The following is a 16,067-nucleotide window of genomic DNA, read 5'->3' as shown; positions in this document are numbered from 1 at the left end:
GAGACAGAACTTCTGTGCAATAACCAGAAGTTTTATATCAACAACAACTCAGATGTTAATGCGTGTGTCGAAGGTGTCGTCTCAGCTTCTCAAACGCTTCCAAAAAGCTTTGCCTGAGTGAGAGTAAAGAAATATTACAGTACCTGAGGAAACGTCTTCAAGTATTTGACATGAAATGTTTTTAAGTGTCAAAAGCACAAGTTGAAGTGAATTATACATCATTTACCTGTGCTTGTGTGAATGTATTGTGTACGAGGGCTCAGCTGATTATCAGCTGGATGATTATGGGCTCCAACATCAAAACTGCTGCAGCACGTAACCTACAAAGAGTGGCCAATCAAATGCAGCGCAGTAAAAACTACTCCAAAGTAGCAGAGTCAGAACTGTACTTAAGTGTAGCAGTACTTGTACTTGAGTAGAAGTACTAAATGTGGTTACAGCCCATCACAGGCGGCCACAAGAGTCCTGGTTTATCTGGATGTTGGCTCACTTTGCAGGCAGCACAGAAAGCTGACGAAAAGGGAAATCTGTCTCTGTTCCTGTTCTCAACCAGCTCCTACAGGAAACGTCCGTCTCTGTAGCCGCCAAATGCTCCGCCATGTTCACCGGCTCGCCATTAACTTTATCTGTTTGCCGCAGGACTTCACTTCCCTTTTCACATTATGGATAAAAACTGTCACCAGCAGCACTTCTCCCTCTCATCAGCTGGCAGCGCCCTGAGAATAAATAATGCGGCTGAAGGCGTGTGAAGTGGGGGGCAATTAATCCTCAGCGGCACAGTGGCAGTGTGGGTAACAAGCCCCATATTGATGGAAGTCAGGTTTTCTATTTGTTCCTTAATGGACTTGAGGAATCGCTCAATTTGTTTCTTCCATAATTGCAGAGAAGATGAACCCAGTTCTGTATGATTCCCTTCGATCAATACTCGCTCTTCCAGTCCCGCGTCCTGCTCGCAGACAGGAACATAAACTGGTGCGTCAGCGAATGTAGTTTGTTGAGCCTTAACTAACCTCCACCCCTTCAGTTCTACATGCCAGTTTAAATCCCACCTAAAATCTGCTCATACGAGGTCGGTTTCTGTGTCAGTCATCAGCCAAACGTGAGACTCGTTTGCCTCTTTCAGAGAGTGTTTTTGAAGGTTTTCTTCCACCGATGGCTGCTGTGTCGGATCATTGCCTCAGACATGAAAACGCTGTTCTTCTGCCTCTTCAAAGGCTTCGCGACAGAGACACGAGAGAACTCATTCACAGAAGTAAATGAAGTGGGTGCAGAGAAACAGTGTCGTTACAGCAGGACGGAGTGACACCTCCTCACTGCATGGCGGTTCATTGTGTCGATTCACGTCCCGCTGCCTGATGTTGCACCTGCTTGTTTTCATTTCCTGTCTGTATGACACGCAGCGGCGTTGGATTGATGGACTGTGTGGTGTGGGGACAGCATGTGGCCTCCAAGAGCAGGCAGGCGGCATCAGGATGGAGTTTCTGCAGGCCCAGCAGACTCTCTCTGCCTTCACCAGAAAGCAAGTTAACACAAACGTGTCTTTAGTTTGACTTGGTGTCAGCTGGAACGAGGAGTCGCTCAGAGCTGAATGCGGTCAAGTGCTTCGAGTCGCTTTGTGAGGCTCCTCTCATGGCTTACTGTAGAGCCTGTGCGGCCCTCGGCCCCGTCAGGGTCAACAGCATCAGCGACGATGGGATCAGGGAGCGGCGGGAGGCAGACGAGATCTTTGGCTCTTTGTCATTGTGCTCGGAACAGTGAAAAAATAAAACAGCAAACCAAATTAAAGCAGCTTTACATGGCGGTGAGAGCATCAAGTCATGTTGGTCAGCGGCCTGCGGCGGAGGAAACGCACTGTAACTGAAAGAGGACAACGAAGGAACGACTTAACAGTTTCCTGTTGTTTTTGTGAGTGAATGCCGAACTTTTATAAAATAATCCATGAAAGCTACAGAGCAGAAAACCTGCGAGTCTTATATGCTACCATGCTAATCTTAAAGCTAACAGTTTTAGCCATGCTAGCAGCCCTCAGGTGGGTTTCTCAGGTTCCTCCTGTCATGTGTCACGCTTGTTCAACAGGAACACATCAGGAAACGGACCCGAATGCCGACACGGGAGGCAGAACTGCTGCATTTCATCTGTTTCGACGCAGAAAAGCTCACAGGTTTACAGGAACGTGAAACGCCTTCGATGCATCACCTTTTGTTTCGCGTGACCTTGTGCACACGGGACAGGAAACATGAGCGCTGAAAGTAAGACAAAGCAGCACGAACTGGGGACACTGCGGTTCATCGAGTTCCTTAAGGTCGTCGGATGTTTTTCTAATCTCTTCGCCACAGCATCCACTGCACAGGCCGCATGTGTGTGATCGTTTGACCCTGAGGAAGGTGTGTGTGTGTGTGTGTGTGTGTGTGTACGTTTTACTTTGAAATCACACAGCCTCAACAGTACAGACTGATCAGCTGACAGCAGGAGTGCACCTTGTCCCGCATCGTTTTGGACCTCGGGGGCCTCTGTAGAATCCCCTCTGACATGTTCACCGTCATATGTTGAATGAAGTGTGTATTTTTAACAGAAACGGTCGACATTTAAATGCAGCTTCAGTTCATTTCAATTCATTTAGATTATGAGAAGTTTTATTGGCTGAGACACGCGGCTTAATGTTTATCGCACATTTCAAATGGAAAGTAAACCGAGGCTTGGATTGGCGGCTCTGACAGAGCAGAATATTATGAGTGTGTGTGTGTGTGTGTGTGTGTGTGTGTGTGTGAATATCCAGTTTTGCTCTTCGCTGTCCTTCAACAGTTCAACAATCTCATTTACATACTCATAAATCATTCACATTTGACATCTCTCCCACTTGAATTCACACACACACACACACACACACACACACACACCTGTGGGCACTGTAATAATGAGGTGTTTGAATATCTCTTTCAGCTCAAACAAAAATAGCCTGCCCTCCCATGACAGGACAGACAGACAGACGGATGGACGGACAGACAGAAGGATGGACGGGTGACTCAGTCTTTTGGTTTTAGGATGGTCGAGTTCCCTGAGAAGGTGAAAAATGTGCTCGAAACAAAGCGTTTTGGTCTCCCGGTGGTCGCGATGGCCGAGTGGTCAGAGGCGACTTTGCCGGCTGATATCCAAACACACAAACTACTGTGATTCTGCTGCTGCGATCCACAAACTAACCACAAAAGTGCGTTTTTAAGTGATCTGACAGGAAGTCCTCCCAAATCATATCTGACTGGATGAATTTCTACAAGCCAGAGGGAGAGAAGGGAGGCGTTGTCTGACGTACGTTTATCACATAACAAGAGCTCAGCATCAGCTTTACTGCGCCAGCATGTAGACATAACCACAAGCTACTGTTACTGTACTGCAGTAAAACCCACTGAACTGAGGAAGGCTGCACTTTAATAATAAAAGTTTTCATTTGCTCCCGTTAAGTGGCTTTGAACTTCACCTTCCTGTGCTGCGCGACGGTGTCCTTGTTGCTGTACATTGAATGGAAGGTTCAGTCCAAGGTACGGCCACACTGCTCTGAAGGGAATATTCTCATCATTTTGTGCAGTTTTCAGCTTGACTTTGTTATGTATTCAGGAGGGAACCAAACGCAGGACACGGACAGAGCGGCATTGGGAAGGAAAGAGGTTTTATTGTGGGGGAGGATCTGGATGAGCGGCTGAGGGCGAGGAAAGGGGATCTGATAATGGAGGATGAAAAGGGAGCGAAGCCGGCAGGGGTTACTTTGGTTATTACTGCAAAATACTACAGACTGAAGGGGCCTGGAGGTGTGACGGCCACAGGGGTTGAAACACAGTCCAGTCACCTGAGTGAAATGTTGTACGTTAACACCACAATGTGACGGCACCACCGAGCGACGCCCTGAATGAGCATGAAGCAGGTATTTTCACAGAGACGTCTGGAGTTTCCAGCCATGTTGGAATCAACTCTAACCATTTGTTTTTTAAAGCAAACTGGACCTTAAACACAGCATTTTTGCAACATAAACAATAAAAAACTGAAACGTAAGGAGACAATCAACATATATGGCAACATACTAAGCATAAAGTTTCAGCATAATCTCTGGTTTGTACTACAATGTGGTGCAGGAGTCGACGGAGGGCTCAAATCTCAGTCAGTAATCCTGACCGACGTCCATCAGCTCTCCGTCTTATCAGCCTCCCTACCTGCTGGTGTTTGTCTCGGCCCTGAGCTCGTGGCAGGCGTACATGCGGCTTCTTCCTGTTTGGATTGAGGCAAACGTACGTGTTTTTCAGTGCAGGGTTCGCCTACTCGGTGCACAAAAGGCCAACGTAAAACACGAGTATTCTCCATGGAGCTCAGCCGTGGCTTTAATGGACACGCAGTATGTGGTGTGGTCGAAACTTTAGGGTCTCCAGTAGAATTTCAAATAAAGGTCTGTGGGTTTGAATAACAACCAGCTGCATAAAATACATTTGTTATGATGCAGCCGAAGGAGCACGCAGGTCAGAAATACTTTATTTTGACATTTTACCTGCAGTACATATTCCAAACACAGTTAAGATTAACATATACTTCACATTTTGGACTCGGGGATTTTGTTAAATCTTTGCTGGGAACTTGGAGGTGTTGCTCTGAATTCTGTGATACTTTCAGAGTCTGCTTTAATAAACGTGTTGCTGTGTAAGTTTATTCTGTTGGAGAGCTCGGACTAATGACTCGTCTTAACTTCTTCCTCATGTAGGTTGATCAGGATTTTTTTATAAATGTCGCTTAATTAAATAATTTTTAATTTCTTTGGCCAAAAATCCTGGAATTTGAATATTTATTTTGACTCACAGGATATGGATTAGATGCTACTGACTGATTTGAAATCCCACAAAAAACATACTTTAGCGCATGTTTCTATCATTTTGTTCTGCCAGAGATGGTGGACATGAGAAACAGAAAGACGAGCAGTTAGCAGGAATGTGTTAACCGTGGATGACTGACCAGACGTACTGACATGTCACCCGACACACGGGGTCGAAGGTCAACAGCGGCCTTTGAGTGAGGGCAGATGGGCTTAACGCTGCATGTGAGATGGAGGGAGATAAAACGACAGAACGAGAAGGCGAACTTCAAACAGAAACGTTGGACAGAAGAAATGAGATGTTAGCAGAAACGCTTGGGACAATTCGTATGGACACAATGATGGTCAGAAGACAAGTTAGCAGTCCACAGTTCGGCGACTTCTGCACAACTGGAAGAAAATCGTGCTGGTCACGAATAAATAAAAGAGATCAACATTTTCTGGAGTGTGCAGCCTGATGAGGTGTGTGATGACCTGCTGCAGGGAGGAAGCAGTCAGTCGCACTCTTTCAGCAGGTCTGAAAGGTCCACGTATGCTCGGGTTTATGAAAGCTAAGACAAACAACTGTGGTGAAATCTTTGCTTGCCAATCCAAAATGGCGGCTCGTGGAAGTGCGGGACTCAGTCAGTAACTGAGGTGTCCACGTGCAGAACCCTGGGAACCGTGCAGACTTGGAGCCCTGACGCTCTTCTCTGGCGGTCAGTCTGAACACGGCTGCACACGAGCTTCGCTCAAGTCCAGCACAAGTAACAGCAGCAGTGTGTGTGTGTGTGTGTGTTTGTTTGTGTGCACCTACGGGTCATGAGCACAGACAAGCTTCAAAGAGTGACACACACACACACACACACAAACACAGCCCGCTCAGCCCCACGTTGTGTTTAACAGCTCAGTCAGACTGATCAGTCAGTTGTCCTGTCAGTGACAGACACAGACACACAGAGGCTTCTGCGCTCAGACTGTGAGTGTGTGTCACACACATGCACTCAGCATTACCAACTACATCTCCCATGATTCTTAGCTATCGGTGCAATTCAAAGACCTCACGAAAGGTTTAGTTGTTGGCGAACACAGAATACTTGATATTGCTTACATTTTGTTGTTTATTATGATCTTTGGCAATAAAAGTTACAGACTGTACAAGAAATAAGAACTGAGCCACCGTGATGTCAGTTTTTAGTTTGTGGATTGAGGTTTTGAAGCCTCAAATTTGACAACATGGCTGATGTCATCTTCATATTTTGGGGCCATATTTGGACGAGTAGGATTGAACCGGTTTGGACATGCTGGTTGGATCTGACTGATGAACCTGAGGGCCACGCCATGGTAGCCCCACCCAACAGCATAGCCTGCTGTATGATCTGTTTGACTGAATGGGAGCTGGATTTCTAACATGAACATCATGCTGAACTGAAGAAGACTTGGAATACGCAACTGAGACCGTAAACTCTTCAGGAAACAGCTTACTGAGGTCATAAATCACGTGAGAAGTAGACTCATTTTCCTCATAAGTTTAAAATCAGATCGCCCCCTGTTGGACATTAGATGGAATTCAGGCTTAAGTCTGAATTTCACAAACTCCATCCAGTGATTATACTGCTTATGGAGTCAAGAGACTCCTTTACTTTAAAGGTCCAGTGTGTGGGACATCTCTCGATACTGTGAGGCGTCTCCAGTCTCCACCACTACAATCTTTCTAACCTAACCCTAACCCACAAGGCTTTAACTTCGCTCCATAACAGGGCGACTTGCACCACTTTAAGTTGTCCTAACGTCCCGGTGCCTACTGTAACACTCAGCAGAGTTATGAAACAAAAGGTTAGGCCCCTGAATGGCCCAGTGTCAAGGATTACTTCTCAGACAAATTCTCCAACAACAAAGCCTCCTTTGTGTCCCACCCAGCCCTCGAATTAGCAGCGGGGGCGACTGCACGCTTAACAGGGCTTGACAGGGCGACTCTCCCAGTCCTCTGAGGATTTACTGCCACTGCTCGTCAGAGAAAAGTCCAAGGATAAAATGAGAAGGAAAATGTAAGGATAAAATGAAAAATAAATCATGTTCCTGATAACGGTGGGGGGTCTAAATAGATTACTTTGAATGCAAATTGAACTTTCCATAATCTATTTAAAAGTAGGTTTTAATCTAAAGCTTGGATTAGGCCGCAGCACGCACATCTGCCTGAAGAGAAAGCAACAGTTTGTCAGTTTGCATTCATTTCTTTTGGCTTGTTTCTTGGTGGAAGGTTAACTTATTAAAAACGTTTCCTTTAATTCCTCTCTGATTTCTCGTTATTTTAAAGGGGTAGTTACATTTCGTCAACGGCCTTCAATTTAAACCCGTGGGACTCAGCAAGCAGCCTGAATCAAGTTATAAACAAACACAGAGTAAGACTTCCGAATGTAGTTTTCAAAATAAGATCCCTCTTTGGCGAAGCATGGTTCTGACAAGGCCGGGAAGTCTGACTATATTGTTCATATATTCTACATACCAACAGGAAATGATGTAAATTGTTCACAAAGCATGGAGGCAGTGGATTTATCTTTTTTTAAAACAACAAATCCATATTTAATTTCAAATGATTCTTTTTACAGTTGAATGTGTTTTCTCCCCAAATCCTCACATTCTTCACCCTTTTTAGCCCTGACTCCACCGTGCTTGGTGAGACAGTGGTGTCCATAGACTGACACAGGAAAGACAAAATAAATGCTGTCATTTACTGTGAGAGCATTATTTTGATGTAGATAAGTCCAGATATTTTCTAACATCGCTCATGGCAGCGAGTGAGCTCGTTTTTCTTGTGGAGTCAGTGGGAGTTTTTGTTGACAACCATTGTTCTTCTACCTGATTCTGCTTGTGTTTTTCCTCTTCTTTCTGGACATTCATAAAATAGAGTCATAATGTTTAGTGATAAAACATCGACTAAAAATACACTGATCTTGTCAGTTTGGCCTGAACACATTTTTAGGTGTTTGATAAAGGTGACCATAACAACATGGCCTTTAAGCTGGTGCTGCCAACAGGACAAACCTGTCCAGATCAGACAGATAAGATGAGACACAATTTCATTTGTCCCGAGGGAAACTGTTGTGCCGTGGCTGCAGTGAATAAAGAAAGAGTGCAAATATAAAATATTAATAAACGTGCAAGTGGGCTAGGAAATAGAAAAAGCAAACATACAAAATCTCCCAAATGAATATAATAATAGTAGACGGAGAGATTTGTGTTTTTTGGTTCCTGTTTATAGTCTTTCTCCACTCTTTCTAGGCACTGCTTTTATTTTGAAAGGAGACTCGCCACATTTCCGGTATTTTTCACGCTGACTCTCGCCAACTTGAACAGATTGTATAAACCCAGAGGCACTGGGGGTTTAGTATGGGATGAGGAGGAGGAGGAGGAAGAAAAGCCCTCATCCTGATAGTCTCCAGTTTTGTTGCGTGTCGCGCCGTTTGCAGCGGAGTTTCGGGCTGAAGGTCCGACTGGATGTGTGCGCTTCGTGTTCGCGCTGCAGACAGAAAACACACACACACACACGCACACCCCTGCCATTAAAACCTGGACGTGTGCGCGTGTTGGTGTAGACATGAATTACACCTGAGCGGGGCACGTAGTTAGCCGGGTTCCTGGGCGTGGGAAGGACGAGGAGAGCAGCCCGTCTACTTGTTTGTCTGTGGGAATACTGTTGAAGCAAACTTCGGCCGTGAAGGCAGCAGCCGCGCGGCTCCACCGCACGTCCGCTTCGTCCCAGTTGGACTCGACAAGATCAGTTTCCCCCCTTCAGGATGTAAATCTGGAACTTTTCTCTTGAAGGACCGCTAACACAGAGGACGAGTTTTATTTTCTAACTTTTGATATCTTTTGCGGAATACAGAAAGAAACATCACGGCTGTGCACTGAGAGGGATCAGCGGAGGTAAGCGGCATTTGCTTGGTTCATTACTTTTTAATAATGTGAAGTTTCATAAAATCCCCCTGACTCCAAATGCAGCTACACTTTCCCCCAAAGCTTCACACAGCCGGAGGAGCTTTAGGGGGATTTTAGAGGTTTGTTACGCACTCGTGATTTCTTATCAACGCGTTGTTGTCCCGACATGTCCCCCCTCTCTCTTGTTCGGAGAACGTCACACCGAACCCCGCCCACAAAATTTCGCATTTAGTGATTTATCGATTTCTAGCAAATGGGATACGCAACATATCACACAAGTTGCGATGTTTTACAAAGAGCATCGAGATATTGGATATTCGGCTTACAAGCTATCCACCAAGCAGTGCGTTATTTCGAGAAAACTTTTGGAATTAATGACAAGTTTCTGTCGCCGCAGTGGAAGACAATGATGCCGTCTAGTAGGACGGGCGGGTGTGTTTTAAAACTAATCAAGGCATAGTTCGAGAAAAACTAAGCGTTGTTTTACATTTGTTATGCACACCGCAATGGAGCGTAGGCTGTGATAGTTCGTGACAGCAGTTTAAATCTGCTTTGGATGCTCTAGCCTTGGCTGACGGGTAAGGTCTGGTTTAATTTCAAGATTTCTAAACGGAGTTTGGCGTGACAGTCTGCGCATAAGGGAAACAACGGAATGTGTGGGGAGTAATGAATGCACAGAACATCTGGAGCCTCGGCAAGTGGGCTGATCCTGTTGAGCGAGTGACACGGCTGCCATAATGTGTTCCAGACTGGTCTGACTTCTTCCAGTGTTAACTTCACATACTGGCATTTTAAAAACTCATGTCCAGAACCGGCCTTTCATTGATTCTCTTCACTAAATCCATATTGATCCCAAGGAGGACACTTGGAAGTTAGGCAGGGGCTTTAAGGCTCAGAGGGAGTGTCAGATAGATATCCCTAATATTGTCCACTGTGATGGAAACAGATGTTTTTTGATGGAAAAATTGATCAGAAGTGCTCAAAACCATGGCAGCAGCAGCCAGATAATGATGTGCTTAGTCAAATCTTTGGCTCCAAAGGTCAGAAAAACACATTAACCCACATCTTGTGTGGAACTATGAATCTTTGAAACTACTGTGCTGGTTGCCATCTGCTTCCAAGTGTTGCCGTGTATGATGGGAAGGTAATTGCCCATGGTGTCAGTTAATGGATTAGAACAGCCTCCACACTGCACCTTGAGCTCTGAAGCCATAAACTCATTATAGCTACAGCAGCAGAGCTCTATTTACACTCAGGTTGCTTGATGTTATGGCTAATATGATGCTCCGATCAGTCGAGCATGCAGTTTCAAGGCCGCTTGAACAGTTCATTGTCATGTTTAATCTGCGGCAGTCTGCACGGGGGAAGTTCCAATGTGTACTGCTGTGGAGGAAATGCAGGAAACATTTGTACTGTATGCATACCCGGCATGAAGTGGATCAAAAGTTACTGAAACTAAAGTACAAAAACACTTTAAGACCCAAAACTTGCTGCAAACTGCAGGCTCGTGTTCCCACGCTCATCGCTGTTCCTTGTTCAATTAATGTTTTCAAGGAAACAGCAATTGTGATGTGTTCCCAAAGCGAGCGATCGCTCAAAAACGCTGTGTTCTTTTTGAATAATCTCTTCAGTAAATCCCTTCTTAATGTTTTGCTAGAAGCCAGGCTGTTTCAGTGAAAGCTTTGACACACGTCTCCACGCACGCACGCGCACACACACGCACACGCACACACACACACACGCACGCACACACACACAGTACAATACAAACACAGACTCCTCCTTTGTGAACTGACTGTGTACAGTTGGTCGGCGAGCGGCTGAACTTCACGTTGAGTAGCCTTGGGCTTTAAACTTGACAGTGCTTTACATTATCTCCTGATGTGGAAAGAGGAGTTCTTGGAAGTTTATAAAAATACTTCTTGGTGGCAAAGGGAATTTTACTGGTTTGTTATGAGGCAGAACAAACAAGATGGCTGACAGAGAAGACACTACATATGACTTTTGCAGGATTGGAAGCTCTTGAATTTGACAGCGGAGCTCTGGGCTTCTTGATTTCCTGTCTCTTACCTATTTGTTTTTGGTCTGGACTTTACCCTCCAGTCTGAAGGCTCAGTCAGACTAGTTTTTTGGCAGGAAGAAATGTACTTTTATGTTGTGGTGAAACCCAGTTGGGTCTGGAAATGATGTGGATCCGGTTGCAAGCATTAGCCTTCAAGGCTCGGAATAGTTTGATGTCTGCCTGTTTGCCTTTCTGCTCCTTATCTTATCTTAAAATGAGAAGTTTGACGCTCATCTTGTGTCTGTACAGTAAACCAACAGCCAGTTAGCTTAGCTTAGCATAAAGAGTAGAAATGGAGGAGACAGCTAGCCTGACTCTGTTCACAGGTAAGAAAACTCTCCTCATCATTTTGTTGCCTTCAGACTGAGCCGGACTAGTTTTTTCATTCATTTCCAGTTTTAATGCTACGCTAAGCTAACATTGCTTTGTATTTACTAAACAAATATAAACAAAATCAGAACTTCATCTTGTGAATTTCCCCATTGTGGGGCAATAAAGGAAATCTTGTCTTATCTTTGCTGACCTGTGACTTTGTCAGAGTTAGCTGGAACTAACGCCACATCCCAAAACACATCCTTGAGTTAGTCACCCGTGTAGTCGCTTAGCTAGAAGAAAACCAGTAAAATTTTAAGAGCCTCCGAGGAATTCGTGTTGCCAAACATCAGACTGAGCAGAAACCTGTTTGAGTGGAATGCAGGCTGGCGCTTCTCACTTACTGTCACGATCACATGGCTGTTTTGTCTTTACACAGGAAGTCATGTAGTTATGTAAACTGTGCATCAGATGGCGAGCAGTGCGAGCCAAGCGAGCCTTCAGATGGGAATTAACAGTTAAAAAAGCAGGTCATAACTCCGTGGGAGCACAGAGAAAAAACTGTACTGATAACATGACTTTGTTGACATCCTGCAGGTGAAACGTGTTTACTTGAATGCGGTTTGGAGGAGGGCCGAGTTATTCTTTACTCTGTAATAGTAATGCAAAACGTGATCAGTTGTTGTGGATGTACAATCAAAGTAACTACAATGGAGCCTGAAAATGACTTTTAAGTATTTGTTTTTCCCACCACTGAGTGGATCACAGCTCACTTTGTTTATTTTTTCGTTTATTTACAGTTTTCACATTAATATTAAGATGATTATCCCCCCCCCCCCGCTGGTGTGCAAATTGCTGCCAGTTTAATATTAGTACACGTGCCAATAATCTCTCAGATCTAACCGCCGTGCAGAGAGAAGTTTATTTTTTTTTATTTGTGGTATTTAAATTGAAAAGCGAGTAAGCGAACCAAAAAACAAAAGCAGCGATTAATTAAACGCATGTTCAACTTCCTGGCGCTGCGTGTTCAGCGGGCTGCCGGTATGGCTTCATAACGTGGCGCTCGCTGCCTCTAATCTGTGATCAGAGGCAGCGAGCAAATTGAAAACACCGTGTTAGAGATAAAACTCCAACAGATGGACGTCGTGCTCTCACTGCCGACCGTCTGCTGTCTGCTGCAGGGTTGGCTGGGACTCTCTGCAGCATGTGTTCAGACACTTTGTTGGCCTGGTGGCTTAAAAAGAAGAAAAAACAACTTTTGAGTTTGCAGAGCTCTCTGTAGCGGGCGGTTGGCTGCTCTGTGCGCATCGCATTCACATTCACATCAGATGTTAGAGCTGTCGATCTGACGGAGCCTCTAGAGAAGACTGAGAAGACTCAGTCCAAAGTCCGTTTGCCTCTTCGGCGTCCGTTTGAACCACGAGGACGCTTTTAGCCCGGACCTTCTGAAGCTCCTGTTTGAAACCCTGAAGTAAGAACATCTCTTAACCTCAAGAGTCTGAAATTAAATGATTGTTCATGACTTGGCAGAGACAACAGAGAGGGACAACCTCTGCCGTCTCTGCTTCGTGGTGGTGATTTAAGACGGGAAGACGCCTCGTGTCCTCGGAGGTCAGAGACGCTCACTTTCAGCTGTGCTTGTGAATGCATCTGTCGCCATGTCCATGTGGTCTAACACAAGTCTGAGTGCCTGTAGGCGTTTGTGCTCGGACAACAAAGGAGAAGTTTTAAGCTAAAGACGAAGCTGTGTGTTATAAAACAGGGAAACACAACCGAGTGCGAGTGTGACACATCAGATCAGCATCCACCTGCCCCCTCGACCAATGACGGGCCCAGGTGACATTCCATTGCTCAGGGAGTCCTCTGATTGGCCAGTTGAAGTCATGAGTGGGCCCTCGTCATCACGCCCAGTGTGGGTGTGTAAACAGGAAGTCTCTGACCTTTGATTACCTCACACTGTGTGACGTTCAACCTGCAACACCTAAAAGAAAATCAGCAACAAGCAACACATTTTTTAATAAAATCCTAATTTTCTCTTAACCTCTTAAGCAGGCATGTGGTCAGTTATTAAATCTGAGGGTAACATTACTTTTCATGTTATTTCATGATTTACTGATGCAGCGACCTGTAAGCCGTTCAGTCGTCTTCCTCTTTGCTGCAGCTAAAGATCTCCATCATCGCTGAATCTGCCCATCAACCCTGTGATCAATCTGGTATATCTTATCTATGAAATGTCACAGCTAAAGTGTTTCTGGAGGTCAAATTGATTGAATTATTCCCAGTCCAAACCCAAAGATAAAGCAGCAAATTACATTTCAGCAGGTGGAGCTGATGACTGTTTGCCGTATTTGCTCGAAAAATTGATTATCAAAACAGCTGATTTGTTTTCTCCAGACTCACGGAGGTTAAACTGTTTTCGTCCTGTTTGGGGACAAACGCTGAAGACTCTCTCAGCCAAGTTATCAATTAGTCTATTGACAGGAAATCATTAAGCCATCAGTTCCACAGCTGCCTGATCGTCAGCCAATCGTCTGCTGTTTCCAGCCATTTAAACGTGAGTCTTTGCTGCTTTTCTCTGATTTTATATCATCTTCATCTGAATACCTTTGAGGTTTTGACTGTTGGCAAGTGAAAGACGTCACTTTGTCAAACTGTGAACTCATTTTCGTGCACGAGGCTGCATCAGGTTCAGTCTGCAGCTGCTGTGCTGCTCTCTGAGTGCTTTGCAGCCTGGTAAGAAAGCGTGAAGCTTTGGAAGCCGACTTTATCTAAAAGTCGTTGCTGTTATCACGTGACGATCTTCCACCAGATCCTTCTGGTCTTTTCGTGACTCTTGCGACACCTTTGATGCGAGCCCATTTCTGGGGTGTTTTTCCTCACATCTTGACATCATAATGAGGACGCTCACTCGTGCCGACTGTTGCTAATAAACAGCAAACTGCAGCGGTCGTACAGAAGCTGAGCTGCGTCTCCTCAGTTCCTCTTTGCTTCTTTTCATCTCTCAACAGAAGCTTTTTCATCTTGTTCCCGAAGGCTTCCACAGACATCAAACTGTCACTTTGTGTGCCGGGACGCAGGTGTCTCTGTGTAGGTGTTCACACCAGCAGATGTAGACGCTTTCTTGAATGAGACGCGATACACCTGCAAACAGTCGTTTGCTCAGGTGAAAAAGATGCTGATTGACGCTGCGACGGCAAGCCTGGCAGCCATTAGCACATTTTCTGTGCGTTTTTGCCAAATAACGATCCTCAGTAATCCTTAATATCTCGTTAATTCCCTGATGTTAATTTTCTTTCACCTCCTTTTAGGTTTATAACTTCTTCCAGGCAGCATTTAAAAGACATTCAGAGTGTGCACGGCTGCTCAGACAGGTGTGAAACAGCATCAGGACAGTTTAGTTAAATGGAATCAATCGCAGAAACTAACCAAATTGATCAGCTCAATGGATATAGATCGGTTACCTTAAGTACATTTTAAACTCACAGAGTAGGCAAAAAAGGTGGTTTTAAGTACCAGGTGATGCTGTGTGTGTGTGTGTGTGTGTGTGTGTGTGTGTGTGTGTGTCTGGCTGAGGCTGGAGTCCAGTTTGTCCAGCTGTTAATGTGTTGGCCTCATTAAGCTGCTGTTGTCAGGGAGCTTCAGAGAGGAGACGTATGATTTAAGAAACCGGCTAACCTGTGCTGCCTTCAGGGCCTCAGGCACCGTGCCTGATTTCATACAGCCGCTTAAATTCATATATTTTTGATTAATATTTCATCCGGTAAATCATTTACGCTTGCTTTAATCTTTGCATGTTTTTTTGTATTGATGTGCTTTTTTAATGCTGTCATCTTCTTCTTCTTCTTCTTCTTCCTCCGCTGCTGTTAGAGATTTAATTGTTGGTGGTCGACATTGTGAGGGAAGGAGGCTGAGGCTGATATTTTAATTATGGATTAGTCTGCTGACTTTTTGAGTCTGACGAGATGTCTTCATCTTGTTGCTTCCTTAGTCCAAACGCCAGTCAAAAACCCAAAGAGTCTTCATTTAGTGTCATACATGACAAAGACAGCAAGTCCTGACGTTTAAGAAGCAGGAACCAGATGAAGAAGGAAGCTGGTAATTAATTTACTGCACGCGAGCGGCTGATATCCTGAGCTGCGGTAGTTTTGTTTGTTTTCTTTGTGTACATTTGACCAACTGGACTTTGGTGACATGGAGGCACTCGGTCAGATCCAATCAGGAAAGCGTATCCTCTCCAGCTCCACCCTTTCATCCACACAAGGTCACTTCTGGCTCCAAAAGACCAAGATGGCAACAGCCAAACTCCAGGCCACAAAACGGTGGGTGACGTCATTGACTGCTTAATGTCGTCCATGTTGTGAGCAGAATAACGCAGACTCTGTTCATTTTGAGAGAATTAAATGGGACGTGTTATCAAGTCATCAGGAGGCCGTCAGCGTATCTTTGAATGTTTTGGAGTGAAATTTTAAGGTTGAAAAACCCTTCTGTCTCCGAGGCAATTTCTTGTGGAGCAGAAATGTAAATGGACGTTTTGCCAAGATGAGCTTTTCGTGCAACAGAGACATTTGGCAAATTGTTCCTGTCTCGTCTTCACTCTGTCTTCCTCATTGCAAACCTGGGGGAGGCAGGAGGGGGAACCACATCACATCAAGTCAGATTACATTGTCTCCTTGATGGAACAATTTGGAAGTCAATTCTGTCAGCATCACGTTGTCGCAAAACTCCCAAGAGCCCCATGTCTGCAGGCCACGGAGCCATCGGACGCCGTTTACTTTACCCCAAATGCCCTTTAGCTTTATTATCACGACTGCTGATACATACACACTCCCTGTACCTCTCTGCCTCTCACATCACTTTGTGATGATGGATATTTCTCTGCTGCATGACGAGTGGGAAGCATTTACCAACCTGGATACTGCTGGCTGCCTC

The 16,067-nt window shown here is 45.0% G+C and overlaps 1 protein-coding gene across 3 annotated transcripts in view; it reads left to right on the top strand.

Annotated features, from left to right (window-relative positions):
* The first annotated feature begins 8,217 nt into the window (after window positions 1-8,217).
* Window positions 8,218-16,067, top strand: part of plxnb2a.1 (plexin b2a, tandem duplicate 1) — a 108,633-nt gene continuing 100,783 nt past the window's right edge. For 2 of the 3 annotated variants that reach the window (XM_046379568.1, XM_046379567.1), the window contains exons 1-2: window positions 8,218-8,624; window positions 8,712-8,752. The gene's annotated coding sequence lies outside the window, so the exon portion shown is untranslated. Of the gene's footprint in view, window positions 8,753-16,067 lie in introns of all 3 variants that reach the window. The other variant, XM_046379565.1, reaches the window with a different exon arrangement.

The sequence above is a fragment of the Scatophagus argus genome, chromosome 22 (assembly GCF_020382885.2).
Source record: "Scatophagus argus isolate fScaArg1 chromosome 22, fScaArg1.pri, whole genome shotgun sequence".
In the NCBI taxonomy this organism is placed as follows: Eukaryota; Metazoa; Chordata; class Actinopteri; family Scatophagidae; genus Scatophagus; species Scatophagus argus.
The sequence above is the reverse complement of the archived record's forward strand: the minus strand, read 5'-3'. Positions and strand labels throughout refer to the sequence as shown.